The following is a 22,400-nucleotide window of genomic DNA, read 5'->3' as shown; positions in this document are numbered from 1 at the left end:
TGTATGAAAAAGCATATGCACGTATACACATATCCATGTATGTGTGGATGAATGTAGGTACATACTATCTTTGGAAGAACAAAGAAATGGGTAAAAATAGATGTTACAAGACAGGGAAATTGGGTCAGTGGAGGATGAAGGCAAGAAGAGTAACTTTTCACCATGTACTCCTCCACACTTCCTGAACTGTGTACGTGTGCAGATTCTGTCTAACCAAAACCATATAAATTAAGTAACTTATAAAAGGCAAAAACCAAATTGGTTGACCTTGTTATGCAAGTGCCAATTTATAATAGGTTGGGCATCAACATAATTCCCTGCCTAGAACATCTCTGACCATCCAGTTTGCTCCTGTGTGCCATTAAAAGATAAGATTTTGCCTTGAAGCCACTTAGAGCTAGCCTTAGAAGGGACTTGAACACAGGTAGCACCATCATCTAGATAGAAATGGTCCAGACCAGCAGCCTAATGTCTACTTCAAGAGAAGGGTAGAGAATGCCCAGCATTTGCAGCATGCTGATCAGATACGAGGAAACGGAGTTAAATCGGACTGAAGTCACGGCTATAGTTAGACGTATGGTGTGTCCAGGGGCATGCCAGGACAATCTGTGAAGCCATTATTAAGTACTCTACATTTTTTAACTTTTATAATGGAATGTCCATTCCCACTGAGAGCACCCTCCTGCAGACATCATTCAAAATGAGAAAACATTTCTTTCTTTGCCTGTATTTTGTGGATTTTTTCAGGTTTCTACTAATAGATTATAATCTCCAGACCTAGACCTGAGGGACAATTTACACAAGACTATTCACACAGTATGATCTTCCACAATTCACTGTTTCAAGGCATGGGGGAAAAAAAAGAATCACAACTGCCTAGGGAGAAAAGAGAATTATAAGGGCAGCCTCCCTCTTGAGAGTTGAATTTGATCCTTTAAGGCCAGCAATTCAATCTTTTAAAAGGCACATCTCTGTCCTAATCAATCAAGCTTTCATTTCCAATGGCAATAACCTTCCCTAGGCACTCAAGAAGTCAGAAACTAGAGCCTTCGTACATGAAAAGTCAATATGGTATTTTCTACTAAGTTGACTTGCTCCTACAAACCGACCCAGGATTTTGTCAGCAGGAAATCTGATGTTCCAATATATCAGGGGATGTCAACACCATCTATCAGTGCAGATCTGTCACATTAAATGGAAATGATGTGGTTTGCATCTGGAACTTCAGGAATAGAGTTTCTGATAAATTTGAGAAGAATCAAAGATAAGAAATAGCCCCCAGTGTGCCCAACCTCACATCTTGGGCTATATTGCTTTGTGAGGAGTGTGTCCAAAGTTAACTGATGAGATATTCTCAGCCATAGGGGTTCTGATCCTAGTTACTGATGATAGCAAGTAGCTTTGCAGGTGTCACTGGCCAAAAAAAGGGTCAGAAACCATTGGTCTGATTTCAGTCCTCTGTCCTCTTCATTAACAAAGTTTTGTGTGAAATGATAGGAAGATTCATAAAATCTAGGTGACTCACACAGTCGCATTGATAGTACAAGACATTTTGTAAGGATTTTTTTCCAAAGTGCCACATTAGAAATTTACTCAAGGAACATTCAAATTTTCACAAGACTGGAAAAACAGTTTTCTTTGCAAACATATTCCAGGGACTGAATAGTCGATATTACATCATGATGGAGTTTGTATCTTAACACACTGGTGAATGAGTAGTTCATGGATGTGAAGTCCAGAAGCCTGGCTTCAGATCATAGCCCCATGGTACCACGACAACCACCACAGTATGAGGCATGTAAGGCCTGGAGGCCATTTAACTTTCTAAGCCTGCAAAACAGGGATCAGAGTAGCTAGTCCACCTTTTCTCGGGCCTCCTGGGAGGACTGATGGCAGTGAAGTTTGTGCTTATATTTTGTATGCTTAAGAAGGGATGTCATTGTTCTTCAGGTAGTAATTGGTGTAGTAATTCTGGCTTTTCATGACTACTCTGCATCTAACACTTCATATGACAGTTTCTTAGTTGGATCTAATTCTTTTAAAAAAATAACACTTTATTGGTATGATTGACACACAAAAAGCTGTGCATATTTAATGTATCTAACTTGATGAGTTTGGAGATAAGTATACACCCATGATACCATCACCACAGTATATGTAGTAAACACATTAATCACCTCCCAAAGTTTCGCCCTGCCTGCTTTATTTATCTACGTGTGTGTGATAAGAATACTTAACATAAAATCTTAGCAAAAATTTTTAAAGGACACAATACAGTATTAACTATAGGCTCTACACTTGACAGTAGATCTCTACAACTGATTCATCATGTAAAATTGAAACTTCTTCATCTAATTTTTAGGTTAAAATTTCCTGCCAGTACTATCACGAAAATTTTTTATAGCTCAGTTGGAAACCAATCTTTTTTATGTCTTAACAGAATTCTCATAAAATAAAGGTAATAATAGTGCATTTCGTGACACTTTTAGATTCGTTCTGATAATTTCCTCAGACACGCAGTTATAAAAGTTGCTGGTTACAACTACGCTTAGATTTTCTTTAAACAATCTAAGCCTTTTTCTATTGCCTTTTGTTCAATTAATACACATAGTCATTTTAAACTAGTAGAATAGTTTAACAGTCTTGTTAGTATCTATTTTCCAGATATTTAATAGGACAAATTCCGGCAATGCCATCCCTCTGAACTGCCTAGCTGCATGTGGATAGGACATTTTCATTTTGCTACTGAGTCCTCCCCGCAAACTAACCAGGCCGGAGAGAGCCAATGCGTCCGTGGATGGACCCCTTGCTATAAGTCTGGGAATGGAAGCATCATCTGCTGTGCTGGCAAGTCACCCAAGGTGCACACAGGATGGAAAATGCATCCATCCTGTGGCCAGAGTTGGAACTACCTGGAAATCCTCCCGGACTCCCTTAACAACTCTGGCTAAGACAGCCTGGCCCTGGTAGTTCGTAACTAATAAGCAGCAGTGTGAGCCTGGGTGCAACAGGATTCCTTTCAGCAGGTGAGGAAGGTCAGGAGACAGACCCAGAGTTGTTTAAAGATCGTTTAGTCCGAGGGCCGTGCTGAAGAATGTCGTATCTGCCCAGGGAACCGTTTGTGGTTTTCAAACAGGACAGATGGGTGTGGGCTGATAATGTGGCATAACCAGCAAGAAAGAACCGAAATTGCCAAGCGGGAGACGTAGCTACATGCCCTGATTATAATCTGTTGCCTGGCTGCTTCCTACAATATGAGCTCATGACAGTTACCTATAAGAACATAACGTTTGTAGCTGAAAATAAAGGAGGGCTTAGGGCATTGCTTCATCTATCATCACCAGTCCAATGGCAGCAAAGTGTTCCAAGAGAAGTTCTCGACAAGAGGAGCCCCCAGAGCCCCAGTCCGGGCACTGTCGTGGACAAGAGCAAGTCTTGCAAGGGCTCTGGGCCTTGCCATCCTCGTTCGTAAAATGGAAATAATAGTACCAGCTCCATTCTTCCTTGCAGAATTGTGCTGAGGATAAAGAAAACCAATCCACAAGTATCCACGAGCTCCCAGTGCTCCCAGAAGTGTAGACCCTGAGGGGGGCTTAAAAAGGGTTAAGAAATAATACCTGGCCTAGAGTATTTCACAATAGATTTTGGAGGACTCGGGACTAAAAACCTGTGAAATAATGGTAAGCCATTGGACCATATTTGCACAAGTGCTCGGTTACTGAATATAACCTGTAATTCCCCTAAGGCTTCACAGGCAAGAGGGGTATCCAGCGAGGGGCCACAGCTGGGCTGGATCCTGAAAGATGAGGCAGAGTTGGCTGGGCAAAGGAAGGAAGGACAGGCGTTCCTCATGAGAGGTACTGCACCAATGAAGACTTGAACAGAGCAATGAGCTGGGTCGTTCAAGGGACCATGAAGCGATTGGCAAAACGTTCAAAAAGGGTAGGGAAATGCTAAGTGAAATAAGTCAAGCAGAGAAAGACAATTATCATACAGTTTCACTCATATGTGGAACATAAGGAATAGCATGGAGGACCACAGGGGAAGGAAGGGAAAGCTGAATGGGAAGAAATCAGAGAGGGAGACAAACCATGAGAGACTATGGACTCCGGGAACATAACTGAGGGTTACAGACAGGAGGGAGGTGAGGGGATGGGGTAACCAGGTGATGGGTATTAAGGAGGGTACACATGGTGATGAGCACTGGGTGTTATGCACAACTAATGAACCATTGAACACTACATCAGAGACTAATGATGTACTATATGTTGGGCTAATTGAACATAATACAAAAAAGTAAGAGTAAGGAAATGGAGTTGTGCAGGGAGGATGAGACCCGATTAAAGCTACAATGAAACCAGGGTGAGCACGTATGGACGAAGAAAGGGAAATAGAGGTCCAGGGGTTTTTCAAGCAACAGTGACCAGTGTATAAGGAAGATTGTAAGGTCATTAGTATGTACGCTGGTCAGAGCTAAGAAGATGGAAAGTAATATGGAAAAAAGTCTATTACCCACTCTTAATAGTGGTAATAGAAAAAATAGAGAGAGAGAGAGGAAACATTTTGAAGGAAAAAACTGGAAAGACTGGATGACTGGAAACGAGGGCTGGAGTTCATGCAAGTGTTTGAGACTGGGTCTTTGAAAGACAGTATATACTGACACTATTTTTTCGTGCTTTACTTTATTGGGGGATCATTTCAAGTCATTGTTCCACAGAGCATTCTGAATGCAGTCAATTCATCAATTACAACAGTATTTCCTCACCACGAACAGCTATTCATTACATGGTTCTGTAAGTGGGTGTTCTTGATTCTTTCCACCTTGATCTAACATCAACTCCCGCTCTCCAGTTTTGCAATAAATGTTCAGTATTGTGTCCTTGTCATTGGTCTTCTCTAAAGAGTGGATCTCCGAAGCTTGAAAGCACAATTGTTTGTAGAATCTATCCTTCTTTGTTTGAATCAGTACACTATTTTTATGAATTTTAGTTACTGGATCTTAATGACAAGACACAATTCCAACTTAGTGCACTAGATGGCAGACAATAACTACATTCTCTCCATCCCATTAAAAAAAAAAATGAAAGCCACAGTGTGGAAAAACGAAGAACTATGGCTCACACATTTCTGTTTGCCCTTTAAGCTCATCTAAGAAAACACAACTTTTATACCTAACATCTATCTACATTCCACTGAAAAGAGAGAGAGGGATTTTCAGTCTATTCAGACCTGAATATGCATACTTTGCTTTTTGGGGGTGTTTTGTTTTTTTGAAGTTTTTTGTTGAATTGACTTTATTTTGTTCAACCCAGGTAGGAAATGGTGGAGGGGACAAATAATGAAAGTGGTAATGATGACATTATGAATGAGACCATACTGATTATAATGCATTATTCATTCATTCATTCATTCATTCATTCATTTTTGCAGGGCAGGGTTGGGGCCGTTCAGGTGGGAAGGGCACAGTAGGAATTTATAGGTGGAAGGTATGGTCAGGATGAATAGCAATGAGATTATTCCCAAAAGCCATACACGGTCATCACCAAAGTGATGTGCCCGGACAGCCCAGGGCTGAGATACATTACCAAAAGTTACTTTAAGGAGACATTCAGTTTATCCTTCTGCTTCTGGATACAACTATCCTTAATCACTTAATAGAAAGAAGCTGACAGTGGACTTCAAACCCAACTCTAATATGGAATTGCTTGGAAAAGTGGCTTTAGTCAGCATCCTTTGTAAAGATGGTTTTGGTCAACATCCTTTGTGTCTATTTTGTGCAACACACTACAGTGAATCCTACCTTTCCATTGCAGAGAAGCCTGTGAGACATCTACGCATTTTTTAATATTTTGGCAACATTCAATATCCTCCTACATGTTTTCTAATTATATCTAGAAAGTAAAATAAATATTTTATTTAGTATGAAATTCGGTTGAAAACTCTACATATATAGAGACGAAGTGCCTGGTGAAGTCTAACATTTTTAGATAGCCAGCTTGAAGATAGGTTTGTTTTTCCCCCTCCAAAAAATCAAGGAAGAGACAGCTATTTAAAGCTAATAACAAGCTCATATTCAAGACTTCTTATTTCTACACATTTCCTAAAATCTCCGGTCGTTGTGAATAACCTGAGCTTTTTCCTGACCAGCTCTACTAGGGAAAAAACATACAGCTTATTTCGAGGTATGCCTCCACACAGCGGGCCTTCCATAGGCTTGCTCTCGCCCTCCCTTGAACTTCCTCTTTGTGCTCTATTTTAAGTGGAGTGACAGAGGACAGCGCCGAGGACCGCCCCGCCCGCGGCGGCGTTTGGGAGCGCGCACGCCCGGCTGGGATCGGGCTCACTGCCCAGCCCCAGGAGCAGGCTGACTTCCGGGCGTGCGGCCGGCCTGCGCGCGGGCGGCTCGGCCGCGCCCCCGCCGCCCGCCGTCCGCACTCCCTGCCCGGGAGCGCGGCCGCACGGGAGCGCGCCGGAGCTGCCCCGGGACACGCGCGGCTGCCCAGGGGGTACTGGGCATCGGCGGCTCCGCCAAGACGCGGCTGCCTTGGTAACTGACTCACCGTTACCGGAAGACAAACGACCCTGGCCCACGGTAGTGTCAGCTTTTCTCCGCGTGATTTCACTTGCCAGCCTTCCTAGCAAGGCGAGCGGCTGATCCGTGTGAGCACTATTACCATATATAGAGACGAAGTGCCTGGTGAAAAAAGGAACCCAGGAGAAGCCTGAGTCAGTGGCCTTGGGTGGGAGTGACTGTTGGGAGGGTCAAGACGAAATGTGCCCTTCAGCAGACGCGATTACTAACCGTGTTAAGTCTGCAGATGATTCAAAAGACAGATCGGAAAAAGGAAGTGTTGCAAATGCCAGCGCACTCAGGGAACTCGCAGGAGTTGCTGCACAGTCAATAAACAGTTATTAAAATTCTGAAGAACTTGAAAGACAGACTTTTCTCAACCTTCATTTAAAAAAATAATTGTTGGGGCACCTGGGTGGCTCAGTCGGTTAAGCGTCTGCCTTCGGCTCAGGTCATGATCCCAGCATCCTGGGATGGAGCCCCGCATCGGCCTCCCTGCTCCGCGGGAGGCCCGCTTCTCCCTCTCCCACTCCTCCTGCTTGTGTTCCCTCTCTCGCTGTGTCTCTCTCTGTCAAATAAATAATAATAATAATAATAAATAAATAAATAAAAATAATTGTTACAACCTTGATTGCTACATTTGCTTTTTTTTTTTTTTTTTAAGATTTTACTTATTTACCTGACAGCGAGAGAGGGAACACAAGCAGGGGGAGCGGGAGAGGGAGAAGCAGGCCTCCCACGGAGCAGGGAGCCAGATGCGGGGCTCGATCCCAGGACCCCGGGATCATGACCCAAGGCGAAGGCAGACGCCCAACGAATGAGCCACCCAGGCGCCCCTGCTTATTTTTTTAAAGAAAACAAGAAATACTCTAAATAGAAGCAGTCCAGCTTATGCTCTAGGACAAAAAACTCTGTGCCTTTGAAGCATTGCTATACTTAAAAATAATGCAAATATAGACATAAGACAACCTTGCTGACAAGTCTAAATATGGTTAGTAATGGCTTTGCTGTTTGTGAGGATTATAAATATGGATAGTAAATATGGATAAATATGGATTATAAATATGGATAGTAATATGGATAGTATTGGATACTTTATTGTAACTATGGATAAATACGGATAGTAATGGCTTTGATGTTTGTGAGGTGATAATTACTGGCAGACCAAAAACTACAACCACCAAGAATTTTGACCAGAATGGTTTCAAAAGGAGGCAAAGGACTTCTGGATGAATGTTTGGAAAAGGGTGGAAAGCTTTTACGGCTCTTCCAGACTCTTACATTTGGCCAGCATATGCATAGCTCACACTATCTCACTTTCCACTCATAAAATGGTTGTAGCCTCTGTCTCTACTTAGTGTTTAGTACTCTCTTAAAATCTTCTGTGATTATGCCCATAAAGCTTTTTGAACCCCTTGGAAGCAATACATTCTCATTTTTAAAACTTACATATGGTTATATTATCAAGTAATAATGTATAGTTTAGCATATATGTATATATATGGTTATATTGATTATCAGGTTATAATGAGTCTGTCACATGGGAAGTTTAAACATTACTAAATAACCAGAATGAGCCCATGGGCTTATTCTTGGATTCCATAAAACTGGCACACACACAAAAAAGAGTATTCTGCGCAAATCAACTAGAAAAATACTTCTAAACCACTGCTAAGACTAAATGAGCAAGGTGACATAGGAGACCAAATAATTACCCAATGAGCATTTCTTTGCGTAAAATAGGGAGAAAAAAAACCAATCTTTTCCTCCAAAACAATATTTTTCCACTAAATAGACTATCTTTTTTTTTTTTAATAGGAGTTAACATTCTCACTGTGGAAAATTCAAACAATACAGAAATGCAAAAAGAAAAATGTGAATACCATTTTATAGTTCCACTCTCCCCAAAGACCAGAGAGATAATATGCTGCCAGACCTCTTTCTAAGGATAGACACACCCACACGCCCACACACATGCGTGCACAGGTCCATATGATCGTAAGATAATGTTCCACAATGAATTTTATATAACTTTATAGACTAATATGTATAGATCAACACCATTCTTTTTTTAAAAAAACTTATTTATTTATTTATTTATTTGAGAGAGAGAGCATGAGCAGGGGGGAGGAGCAGCGGGAGAGGGAGAAGCAGACCCTTGGGCAAGCGGGGTGGGGCGGGGGGGAGCCTGACTCGGGGCTCCATCCCAGGACCCTGGGATCATGACCTGAGCGGAAGGCAAATGCTTAACCGACTGAGCTACCCAGGCGCCCTGCAACCCCATTCTTTTTACTGGCTGCAGCCATTGACTGGATACACCACAATGTATTTAATCTGTTTCCTTTTGATGAAATCTTAGGGTTTCTCTCAGTGGTTTACCTATTGAAGGAAATGCTGCCCTGAACATCTTTGAATTTTTGCATGGCCATGACCAAGTATTCCTGCAAAGGTAAATTACATAAGAGGAATCTCTGGGTCAAAGTTTATACACTTTAAAAATGTTGTTAGAGGGGAGCCTGGGTGGCTCAGATGGTTAAGTGTCTGCCTTCGGCTCAGGTCATGAAACCAGGGTCCTGGGATCGAGCCCCACATCGGGCTCCTGACTCAGCGGGGAGCCTGCTTCTTCCTCTCCCTCTGCCTCTCCCACTGCTCATGCTCTCTCTCTCTCTGTATCTCTGTGTCTCAAATGAACAAATAGAATCTTTAAAATAAAAAATAAATAATAAAAAAATAAAAATGTTGTTAGGGTTTCAATTGCTCTTCCTCCCCTCAAAAGTACTCCATGTACCCACCTCCTACATTGTCTGAGTGTCCCCTTTCTGTAGCTGTTGTTTCTGCAGCTGGAGCCATTCTTGTTAAGGTACGTTTGAAGTTTTACCCGTTTGACATTATGTTATTCTGATCAAAGACCCCTCCCCAAATGTATCATCTGATCCAGCCAATCTGTTCCCTTGCCCTGGGTTTTTCCCAGCAGGCAAATGGGAAACAGTGTTCCCTCTACTATTTGCTACACAAACACCTAAACACAGAGATCTGGAAAAGCTGGTATCCAGAATGTGGTTTAGACATGAGGTCCCGGAGGTGGCTCCCACTCCTCCTCGTTCCCAAATCTGAATGGTGCGATTCCCACCTGCTTTCTGACTTTCTGAAGCAATAATGAGCATGCAGAGAAAGAGAGAGAGAGAGAGAGAGGGTTGGCAGGGCCTCCTCAGGCCTGGAGTCAGTTTCCCCACCAGATGCAGGAAAAAGATAACGTGGATGAGATGAAGTCAACCATGAATTCATCTATTTTAACACCCAGTGCTTCCTTCTGTCCACAAATACATTTGGCACAGACAACTCTTCTGGAGAGGAAGCTAGGAAGGGCCGGGTTGAGGGAGCATTGCAGAAATGACCCCTCCCCTAATGTTGCTTCCTCCTCTCTTGATTTATAGGTCAGTTTTCATGTGTTCTTTTTTTTCTCTTTATTGGCTAGGCAGTTCTACATATATTTTTTTTTTTAAGATTTTATTTATTTATTTGAGAGAGAGAATGAGATAGAGAGCATGAGAAGGGGGGAGGGTCAGAGAGAGAGGCAGACTCCCCGCCGAGCAGGGAGCCCGATGCGGGACTCGATCCCGGGACTCCAGGATCATGACCCGAGCCGAAGGCAGTCGCTTAACCAACTGAGCCACCCAGGCGCCCTCTACATATTATTTTAATTCTACTAGTAGTCATTATTATATTCTAACAGAGAAATGTGGGCCCACATTCTCTATCAGAGTCTAATATCACATCAGAGAATTATGTTCTCTCCTACTGAGAGACCTCAGTCGGGACATTTTGCAAGCTTTCACTTTTCCCTCCCTCCCTTACACTTTCCTTTCCCAAGCTTTACTGAATAATCAGCCCAGTTTTTCAGATTTTTCTTAGAATATGACTTCTTTGTCAAGATCACTTTTAATTGCATCATACTTCAGTTATCCAAATTTATTTACATTTAACTTTGAGTTTTATTGAATTTGTACTATTGCTGCCCTTTCTTGTACATTATCTTTGTCTTTCTTGAGATCTTTATTGCGATTCTGTTTTTATTTACCTGAAGTATTTTCACAAGTAATTATCCAAAAAGTGTACCTTGTTGGTCTACTATTCCATTCTGAATCTCTCAAATTATAATCCTCTTCCTTGTTAACTTGTAGCTCTGGTAAAACCTCACATCCTTCATAGTTGTTGATATTAGAAATGGGCTTTTGAAAAGCAATTCCTTCTTTGGTTGGTGAACATTTTCAATCTGCAAACACAGTCCTTTCTCCAGTTCTGAAGAATTATATTCTATCAGTTCATTAATTATTCATTCTCCCTTGCTTCCTTTTCTTGCATTTAGAACTGATTATTTTTAGACTTCCAAATCTGTTCTCCAAGATGCTCTTTTCTCATGATCCTTCTCCTTCTTTTGTGTGTGCTCTATCAACATCGTATGGCTCTTAGAATTATCTATTATATTCTTCACTGTCATACAGACTTTTGTCAGTTATGGTTTAAATTTTTTTTTCAAAGAATTATTCTTGTTTTCAGAGTGTTTCTTTTTGGTAAAAGCCTGGCTTTCGTTGTGAATATGAATGAGAAGTTTTCTTCTAAGCTCTCTCCTGGTTCTTGTTTCAACATGTTCATTTGTTCAACAATCAGCTTGGTGCTCTCCTTTTGACCGGATGATTGTACTTTATGTGGTTAGCGATTTGGTCTAATCGTCCAGCTTATTTAGTATTGTTAGCCGGGGTGTCTCTTACATAATTCTTGTAGCCGGTGTGAGTACTTAACATAATTCTTGTAGCAGATCGGAAGGAGATTGGAAGTCAGAGGAACGTGCTTCTGGGATTTCCCAGGAGGAAATGGTCTGAGAGTTGACAAATCGAAGTCATTGAGCCTTCTGTTAGATGAATGGGTGGTAAGGGCATGCTGCAGGTGTTTTCCCTTCAAAGTGCGCAGAGGAAACTGGTCTGGCATGATGCTGATTCCTCTCCATCAAGGCAGGAAGCAATGGGGTCAAGGTGACAAATGGAACTGGATCTATTCCTCTGGCCAACTGGAGAGATTTAGGCCAGTGAGGGGACTCCTTGAGACAAGGCTTCTGACCACAGAGTCCAAGGGCTTCCCATAGGAGAGGTGAACCAAACCAGATGGTCTTTCTTTAACCTGACTCTTCCGTGTGCAAACTCTGTATTAGTTTTCTATTACTACATAACAAATTACCACAAACTTAATGGCTTAAAATAACACATGCCTATTATCTCACAGTTTCCATGGGTCAGGATTCCAGGCATGGCTTAGTTGGATCCTCTGCTGAGGTCTCACAAAGCCACAATTACGATGTTGGCCATGACTGCAGTTCTCATATGGGGCTCTGGGTCCCTCCCCCAAGCTTATTCAAGTTTTTGGCAGCATTCTGTTCCTTGCAGCTGTATGAACAAGGTCCCTGTTTTCTTGCTGGGAACCACTCTCAGTTCATAAACCCCTTGCAGTCTCTTGTCATATAGCCCCTAAAAGCAGTTCACAATCTGGCTATCTGCATTTTTTCCAAGCCAGCAGAAGCACATTTCTCTGACTTCCAATTGCCTTGCAGTCTGCTACAAGAGTGCCTTATAGAACGTAATGCATCAAGGGAGTGACTCTTCCATCATCATTTGCCACATGGCATCGTTTAATCAAGGGAGCCGCTACCTATCCATCATATGCAAAGGTTCTGTCTACGTTCAAAAGGAGGGGATTATCCAAGCCATCCTTACCCATGGGTGGAACTCTTCGGGAACCCTCTAAAATTCTGCCCTTCACAATTTCAGAAATGTAAGAATCCATTCCAGTTTCCAATGGGGGAATGACATTTCTCCTTCTATGTTAGTTGAGTCACTTTTGTAAAGAACTGGGTGGTAGAGAGTGGAGGGAAGGCAGATTGTCAAAGGTGTGTGCTTGACATCACGTTAAATGATCCAGATAATTATCTTAGCTTTCTACCTTAATGAATTGATGTTTTTAACTTTTGTTGTTGTTTTTACCTCTTAAAAAATGTTCTCCAAACATTTCAACTAATCTGAAATGTAAATAAAATCACTTTATAAATTTGAAGCAGTATATTTGTCTAAATTAATAGGCTTTATTTTTAGATCAAATTTAGATTTACGGAAAATCCAGCATAAAGTACAACTTCCCATATACCCCTATCTATCACTCCACTCCAACACATACACACACACACACACGTTTCCCCTAATATTAACATCTCAAATTAGTGTGTTACATTTGTTGCAAATGATGAGCCAATATTGATACATTTATTATTAACTAAAGTCAATAGTTTACATTAGTGTTTACTCTTGGCATTGTATAGTCTATGGGTTTTGCCAAATGCATAACAGACATTTAACATGTATACACATACATGGCATACCTGACTTGTATCTACTATTAAGTCTCATACAGAATAGTTTCAGCACTATATTTTTTAATAAGGAATTTTTCTTTTAAATCAGACCTTTGTCCTGTGTGACCTATGTGACCATTTTAGGCAAATATAGGGTGTGTGGACAGCCCATGTGACCGGCCAGGATATAACAGAGCCTTCCGTGACTAAATAGTGGTTGGCCTGAGATCGCTGATATTCAAAACCAATTATTACGCACAATGTATTTCAATCTGTTTAAGAAGAACACAGTCTCTGGGGAGAGAATTTTAAGACAAAGAGCGGTTTTGGTAATAATACCAATTTTGGTCCAGACCAAAATGCAGTGGTACAGAAAGACAATGAGTTTTCAGAAATAAATTATCTTGAGAATGCTCTGTGAAAAGCACTGTGAAGATAAGGGAGAAAATATTTCATGAGACTTATCTGATAAAGGACTGATATCAAAAATATACAAAGAACTCTTAATCAACATTAAGAAAACAAACCAATCCAGGGGCGCCTGGGTGGCTCAGTCAGTTAAGCATCTGCCTTCGGCCCAGGTCATGAACCCCAGGGTCCTGGGATCGAGTCCCACAATGGGGTCCCTGCTCCACGGAGAGTCTGCTTCTCCCTCTGACCCTCCCCCCTCTCATATTCTCTCTCTCTCTCTCTCTGTAATAAATAAAATCTTTAAAAAAAAAAAAGAAAGAAAACAAATCAGTCCAGTTAAAAAGTGGGCAAAAAACCTGAACAGATGCCTCACCAAAGATGTATGGAAGGCTTATAAGCATATGAAAAGGTTATCTATGTATATGTCACTAGGGAATCACAAATTAAAATAATGAGGTACCAATATATACAGTGAAATAGTACTCAGCCATCAAAAAGAATAAATCTTGCCATTTGCAACAATGCAGATGGAGCTGAGCGAAATAAGTCAGTCGGGAAAAGACAAATACCATATGATTTCACTCATGTGTAGAATTTAAGTAACAAAACAGATGAACATAGGGGAAGGGTGAAGAAAGAGAGGGAAGCAAATCATAGGAGACTCTTAAGGATAGAGAACAAACTGAGGGTTGATGGAAGGAGGTGGGTGGGGGATGGGCTAGATGGGTGATGGCTATTAAGGAGGGCACTTGTGATGATGAACACTGGGTGTTGTATGTAAGTGATGAATTACTAAATAAAAAAACGAAATAAAAAATAAATTAAAAATTAAAATAAAATAATGAGATACCAATACATTAGGATGGCCAAAATCCAGAACCCTGCTACCACCAAATGCTGGTAAGGCTGTGGAACAGGAACTGTCACTCTTTGCTGGTAGCATGCAAAACAGTACAGCCAGTTTGGAAGACAGTGTGGAAGTTTCTTACAAACTAAATATATTCTTACCGTACAATCCAGGAATCACACTCTTTGGTAGTAAAGAGTTGAAAACTTATTTCCATACAAAAAGGATGAGCTGTCAAGCCATAAAAAGACACGGAGGAAACTTAAATGAATACTGCTAAGTGAAACAAGCTAGTTGGGAAAAGCTACAGGCTATATAACCCCGATTTTATGACGTTCTGGAAATGGCAAAATGGAGACACAAAAAGAGTGATAGACGCATATAATGGCACACAGTGGAATATTATTCATCCCTGAAAAGAAAGAAAATTCTGCCACAGACTATACCACGGCTGCACCTTGAAGACCACGTGCTGAGGGAAATAAGCCAGACACAAAAGGACATTGTATCACTGTATCATCATTCGTATGAGGCACCTAGAGTAGGCAAATTCACAGGAATAGAAAGTAGCATGGTGGTTCCCAGGCACTGGGAAAGGAGGTATGTGGCGTTATTATTTGATGGGTACAAAGTTTCAGTTTGGGAAGAAGCCAAAGTTCTGGTGATGGATGGAGGTGGTTACGCCAATGTGGATATATTTAACCCCACTGACATCTACACTTACAAAAAATGACAAATTTTATGTTGTGCATATTTTGCCACAATAAAAAAAATTCATGAAAGGAAAGAACATGGGCAGTGGGAATGGAAGACTGGCTTCCAGAGCCAGATCTGGTTGCGTTCTTTCTTGACAGTTAGCTCTGGGGTCTTTGTAGTTTCCCTTCCAGGACCTTGAATCTCTATTATTCACTCGCTCATTCATTCATTCAGCCAGTGTTTATTCAACACATACAACAGTTTAAGTTACTCTAAAACTATGGAAGAGCTTGGAAACTATTGTTGTGGGTCAGATGCAGGATAGATGTTATTAAAATCAATGAATGGGAATAACCAAAACTGTTTTTCTATTAAAACAATGTAATCCCTTGTAGGTTTTCACATTCAGATATAGATTTCGTTCTTAAATCAGTGTCACAAAATATGAAAGCTAGAAAAATGATCTCACCTAGTAAATTATTTAGCAAAATAATTTTGTTTTCAAATAGAGTTCTACAGAGATCACTAATATGACAAAATAAAATATTAAAAACATAGCCTTCTGGGATAGTCTAAATTTGCATTATTGGGCCAAAGACATAACATCCATCATGGAAGACTTAAGCATATTCTTGTGCCTGACTTTTGAGGTTCATCTGAGCTTCTAGGAATCCAGAGCACAGCCTGAAAATCCATAGATACTTCTACCCCTTCATTCTAGAGATTTAAGTGATCTGTGCCCAAAACACGTAATTTTTTTCATTGTGATTTTCAAAAAATAGTTCTAGGTTGCAACTGAAAACTTGAAATAGTTTGCTCTTAATAAACCTTTAAATCTGTTTAAAATCAATACATTGTTTTATTCACAATGTTTTAAGTCTTGAGAATTGGAAAAGTCCACATGTCTATGAGGTGGTTTGGTAAATATGGTACCATACAAGAGTATGAACTTGGAGCCCAAAAATCTAGATTCTGGTTCTAGTTCTTCTGATCACTAAATATGTGACTTAGGAAGAATCAGGTAACCTCTCTGATCTCTATGCTGTGTTATGTCTGAAAGTAAGGATAATAATGCACAACACATCTAGCTTCCAAGGTGTCCATGTACATGTGAGTTAAGCTTCTATTTTCTTCGATAATATTTTGAGTGATAATAGCTATCACCAAAACTGAGTTGAGTTTAAATAAGATGGTGTGTACATTTAAACCTGTATGTTAATAAATGTTAAGATTTTAGTAGCCCAGGTATTTTTAATCTATAGAAATAGAGTGCTATTGGGCGCCTGGGTGGCTCAGTTGGTTAAGCGACTGCCTTCGGCTCAGGTCATGATCCTGGAGTCCCTGGATCGAGTCCCGCATCGGGCTCTCTGCTCGACGGGGAGCCTGCTTCTCCCTCTGACCCTCCCCCAACTCATGTGCTCTCTCTCTCTCTCTCATTCTCTCTGTCTCAAATAAATAAATAAAATCTTTAAAAAAAAAAAAAAAAGAAATAGAGTGCTATTTATGCCCCCTCCCTCCCTGAAAAACCAGTCAAATATAATCTGTCAACAAGTTTTGAATGCCACATTGTCATTGGGCAAGAATTCCTAGAGGTTTTTTATTTATTTATTTATTTATTTTTTAAAGATTTTATTTATTTATTTGACAGAGAGAGAGACACCGAGAACAGGAACAGAGGCAGGGGGAGTGGGAGAGGCAGAAGCAGGGCTCCCGCTGAGCAGGGAGCCCGATGTGGGGCTCGATCCCAGGACCCTGGGATCATGACCTGAGCCGAAGGCAGATGCTTAACAACTGAGCCACCCAGGCGCCCCAAGAATTCCTAGAGGCTTAAAATAGCAGCTATTCTATCAATTTCATTTGTCAATTTCCCCTCCGCAGTCAGGAAAATATAATTTATTGGCTTCTCAAACTTATGATCTCTCCATTTTCTCACTCTTCAGATTGCATCGCTCTTTTTCTGAATCAAATTTACATTTGAACTGCAAGGTTTTAAAACATTAAATCATTTTTCTATTGAAATAGTTTTATTAACTTAAAATTTTTAAGCTCCATGCCTTGATAAGTTTATTCCTTTTCTGGAATGAACAGAAGCACAAAATGGGTAACAATAATTCCCCTTTCATACTGATTGCTTTAGGCAATCATCAAAATAATTAACATAGAATACACCCATATACAATGTGAAATTCTCTTGTTCTGTCATGGGGGGAAAGAAAAATCAGTGATCCAAGACAGGGATTGGCAAACCAAGACCTGCAAAGTAAATCTGGCCTGCTTCCTGTTTTTAAAAATAAAATTGTACTGGAACATGGCCATGCTCATTTGTTTACATATTGTCCACAACTGCCTTTGCACTTCAACCACAGTGACTCCAAGGAGTTGCTACAGAGACCATATGGCTTGCAAAGCCGGAAGAATTTCCTTTTTTTTTTTTTTTAAGTTTTATTTATTTATTTGACAGAGAGAGCGCAAGTAGGCAGAACAGTAGATAGAGGAAGAGGGAGAAGCAGGCTTCCCGCCGAGCAGGGAGCCAGATGCGGGGCTCGATCCCAGGACTCTGGGATCATGACCTGAGCCGAAGGCAGAGGCTTAACCAACTGAGCCACTCAGGCGCCCCTGGAAGTATTTCCTATTTGACCCAGGAAAAAATTTACCCACTCCTGATCTAGGGACTAAGTGAGGAAAAAGAAAATGGGTGCTCTCCTTTCTTGCAGTAGTTGTATAATCAGAAGCTTCTAAAATATAAATATTCTGCACGGAGTTGGAAAACAGGCTGCAGCTAATGCTAATTAAAGCCTTACACTGAAGGGTCACCCTGTGGTCAGTGTTCTTTACTGCTGGATGACAGGAAGCGGGAGTTAGGTTCCTCTGTCTGTGGGAACAAAGAAGGAGTAGCTGTGTCCAGATTTCTTAAGCAATATGATTTCTCTGAGGACAACAGTAAAAGGCAAACAAAAAAACAAAATGATGCTGATCTTTCTCACAAGTATTTGGATGGGTTTTTGGACTGACTTTACCCTCGCTCCACTTTGACGTTGGGAATTCGCTTCTTTCAGAGCTACAGGAGGCTTGCAGAGGTATTCTGGAGGCCTACTTCCTATGCTTCCCTTTTTGCAGCCTTGGGACACTCTCTCCTTTCATAGACGGAAAGTTTTAACACCTCCTGTACAGGCTGACACCTTCCTGGGTCCAGCCAAGCCGATGCTGGTCCGCTCTGTTCCTTCCTCACTTCATAAGGCAATCAATTCCGTGTTTGCTTATACTTTGTGTCAGTTTTCAATCACTTAACCATCACGACAATTCTGTGTCGGAATGATCTCTTCAGGTCTAACATTCTGTGATTTCTCACTCCAGAAAGGTCATCTATGAGGGTCTGACACACGGTATTTAACATAAGATCTGCATTAAAATTGAGGTTCCAATATTTGTTAATAGTGTGAGCTTTACATCTTCAGTTCCTACCTCTATAAAACAGAGACAATAATATAGACTTTCAAGACCACGGCAATGATGAAAGGCGATTATGTATTTGTAAAGCCTCAGTCAGAGAAGAGACAATAAATACCACGAAAGTGTTCCTCTAGTTTTCCTCCACCAGATCGGGAGCCATGGACTCACTTCTTCCCAATTCTCAGTGATCTTATAACCCTCTGAGATTAGCACTTACACCATTTATAGCACTTGCACAGGTATTTTAAGAATAATTTTCCACTCCATTCAAAATAGCAATACATGTTCATTATTAAAAATTTGGAAAATGTGGAAAAGTACAAAGATGAATATAATAAATGCACAAGTCAGCCATATCCCATTCTTACAACCCAGAAATTAAGTGAGAGATAATTCCTCTCCCTCCTCACTCTCCCTCTCAACCTACATTGTATTAGCATGCTTTTAGTTACAAGTCAGAAAAAATCTGGACTCAATATTCATTAGTTTTAAAGAAATAAAATTTCTTTTGGCTCACATAAATCCAGAGATAAGGTGACTTTTTAAGCAGGACAATCCATCAATAGTTCACCTCAAGATACAGCAACAAGGAACTGGAACCAGGACAAACTTAATATTCCTTAAGTGCTATTATGAAGACAGAATGAAAATCAGTCAACTATATCTAAAGAGTTAAAATAAGTGAGTAAATTCAGCAAATTGGCCATATAGGAAATTGATCACAGAGCTGACTTTTGGCTACTGACCTACAGCTAATGACTCCAAGGTTGACTGATCAGCAGATCAGCAGCGCCGGCCGTCTCTAGAGCCTTCCTACCTTTCTGCGTTCTCCCGGCACGTCGGCTCAGCCCCAGGCCAAGGGAATGGAGCCTGCCACAGTGCTCTCATCATTTGCAGACTCACTAACATGTCATATAGGATCTGAGCTTCTGGTGTCTCTTTTCAAGATGGAGGAAAGCCTTTCCAGAAGTCTCCCTCCCCTCCAACCACCTCACTGGCCGGCAATGAACCACACACCTACCTGTGCCTCAACCAGCCCCTGCCAAGGGGAATTCATGGCCCCGGCTGATGATTCTATCCCTCCGGCGGGGCTGATACCTGCTTCCCCCGAAGCACACAGCAATGCGGAGGCGGACAAAAAGCTCAGCAAAATTGTATTGTTAGGAAACAGGGAAATGGTATGGCTAGGAAATCAACAGTTTCTGCTACCATATTTTTTTGATTTAACATACACTAATTTCCCCATGACAACAAGTGGTTTTGAAAACATGATTTTAACTGAAACATAATTGCGTGAAAACATCATAGATTATTTAACAGGTTCCCCATTGTTAGATATTTAGGGCAATTCAATTTTTCACTGTTACAAATCGTTCAGGGTTTAGTCCTGTCAAATTAATGTCCATAAACCCATTGCCTTAAGTAGTGCTGTTTCTCTAGGTTTGCTCACGTCATCGATGAATCAGGAAATGATTGTTTAAGAAAGGCTGGATTTGTGATAGAGAGAGAGAGACTCCTTTAACCTCCATGGCTGCTGCTCTGTTGCCTCACATTTTGCCCCTAACTAGAAGAGCTCTTGGCCAATTCATTTCAACAAAGATTTACGGATAATTTTGCCAAGCCTCATAAAATGAATAAGATCCAACATCTGCCTTTCTGAGCTTCTAGTTTAGTGAGTTTTTCCCGGGCCAACTGTCGGCAGATAAAGATCTTCCGATTATCAGAACTCTCTGATTCACATATTTGTTTAATGTTTATTATCTGTTATGTACCAGGCCCTGCTCTAGGATTCCGAGAATGCCCTCCTTAAACTTAGTAATATCCTTCGGTACTGAGAAAGAAGTCCAAGTGGATCTTTCAAAATTGTTCCTCCTACCTTTTGTTCCCAGGCTCTTTGTCACTTAGAAAGGAAACACCTGGCCTCCCTGCCTTCTTCTGAATATTTGAGGGAATAAATTCATGTGTATTTTCTCACCTTTGGCCTTGTCACTAATGTCATAGATAATGTAGCTATTTCAGTGGAGGGCTCTGCCAGAAAATATAATTTGACAAGCTGTGTTTCCTGATGCAGTTGGTAGCCACACAACAAGGCAGGAAGTGGTACTCCCTTGAATTTTGCTGGCTGAGGCTGTGAATGACAAGGGAGCCCTTGAGTCCTGCTGAGCCAGTGACGGGTTCTCTCTGGGGACACTGGCTGCACTGGGTCAGGCGAGGCCACAGAGAACTAGGCTCTGGCTGGGCACTTCTGTCCAGTTTGGCATTTTTCAGGATAGAATTTCCTCCTTACAAATGGGAATTTTTTTTTTTTTTTTTTTAAGATTTTATCTATTTATTTGACAGAGAGAGAGATAGCGAGAGAGGGAACACAAGCAGGGGGAGTGGGGGAGGGAGAAGCAGGCTCCTCGCTGAGCAGGAAGCCCGATGCGGGGCTCGATCCCAGGACCCTGGATTCATGACCTGAGCCGAAGGCAGACGCTTAACGACTGAGCCACCCAGGTGCCCCCCTTACAAATGGGAATTTAAATGTAAACAGTTCTGCAGTGGCCCAGGTAAACTTGGCTAAAGAAAGATACAAGCATCTCATATTTCCTGAAATAAAGTTATAAGAATTTTTGTACCTTTTTGTAGTCCATCTAAACCTATGCAATGAATACATTCCTATTTCAGCTCAAAGCAACTTGGTTGGGAAAAAAAGATCATGAGCCAGGAGGTCCTTGGAAATTATTACCTAGTCTGATGATGGGCAAACCCGTGATCATCCAAATGACTTCGGGAGTTTCTAAGAATGTAGACATTTGCACCCTGAGCCACTGAATCAGATTCTCAGAGCATCGGGTCTCCGAGCCAAAAACATTGGCTCACTTCACAGATGAGGAGGTTCTGAGTCAAAGATTAGGCTAGAGTCCCACAGTCAGATTATGGCAACAAGGATAACACATTTTGTTTAGTCAAACATCAACTTTCTTTAGTTTATTACCCAAAAAAAGGTCAGTGAGACGGGAGTCTTTTGAATCCGTGTAGAAAGATGAGAGGTCCATAAATGAATAGCAGCAGCAGAAAAGTCAGGAGAGCCAGAGTTCTGCAGAGTCGCCCAAGGAAGCCGTCAGCTGAGGGCAGGGGGTGATCTGGGCTCAAGGTTGCTGCTCCCGGAGCACAGTCCTCCTTACCTGCACAGCTGGAAGAACGCTGGTGGATGGGGCCGGCGGGACCGTGGCCACTGCAAGGGGACCGAGTCGTGATAGGATGGCAGGATCTGATGAATCAGTCTGGTGCCAAGAGAATCTGAGTCATGGCCGTGTAACAGTGACTCAGTGGCTGGACACTCCCCACACGGAACTCACAGCTCAGCACTCCCAGAAGGCGGTACCAAGAGAGGAGGCTCAACTAAGCTCTGGGAGTAGGGGACACACCTATAGCTGAAGTAGCCCCAGGCTGCCCTTTTCTGTTTAATGCATTTAAACCCAGAATGTGGTTGAATCCTTGTCCCCACCTCAGTGCCAGTGCTGCTTTTTTTAGTAGAAAAACAGCAACGGTCAAATTGTTTTAATCATACATTTTTTAAAAGTCAGACTTAAAGAGGATTGAAAGGAGAATAAGAGGGGCGCCTGGGTGGCTCAGTCGTTAAGCGTCTGCCTTCGGCTCGGGTCATGATCCCAGGGTCCTGGGATTGAGCCCCACATCGGGCTCCCTGCTCAGCAGGAAGCCTGCTTCTCCCTCTCCCCTTCCCCCTGCTTGTGTTCCCTCTCTCGCTGTGTCTCTCTCTGTCAAATAAATAAATACAAAATCTTTAAAAAAAAAAAAAAAGAAAGAATAAGGTGATGTTACTGAGTTATCCAATAAGAAGCATTTTTTTTTTTAAAAAGGCATTTACTCAAAAGATTTTTTTTTAAGATTTTATTTATTTGACACACACACAGAGAGAGAGCACACAAGCAGGGGCAACAGGAGAGGGAGAAGCAGGTTCCCCATTGAGCAGGGAGCCGGATACAGGACTCGATCCCAGGACCCTGGGACTGTGACCTGAGCCA

At 41.6% G+C, this 22,400-nt stretch overlaps 1 long non-coding RNA gene across 4 annotated transcripts in view; it reads right to left on the bottom strand.

The window, feature by feature from the left end:
* The window catches only part of LOC115942419 (uncharacterized), a 53,211-nt gene extending 31,398 nt beyond the window's left edge, over positions 1-21,813 (bottom strand). For 2 of the 4 annotated variants that reach the window (XR_014145533.1, XR_014145534.1), the window contains exon 1: positions 6,561-7,047. This is a non-coding gene — a long non-coding RNA (uncharacterized LOC115942419). Of the gene's footprint in view, positions 1-6,560; positions 7,048-21,539 lie in introns of those variants that run through there. The other 2 variants (XR_014145532.1, XR_004077022.2) reach the window with 2 other exon arrangements.
* Between the last annotated feature and the right edge of the window lie 587 nt (positions 21,814-22,400).

This window comes from Leptonychotes weddellii, chromosome 5 (genome assembly GCF_054177405.1).
Source record: "Leptonychotes weddellii isolate Sample4059 chromosome 5, ASM5417740v2, whole genome shotgun sequence".
NCBI lineage: Eukaryota > Metazoa > Chordata > Mammalia > Carnivora > Phocidae > Leptonychotes > Leptonychotes weddellii.
Note: the sequence above shows the minus strand (reverse complement) of the source record. Positions and strands in the feature narration are given on the sequence as shown.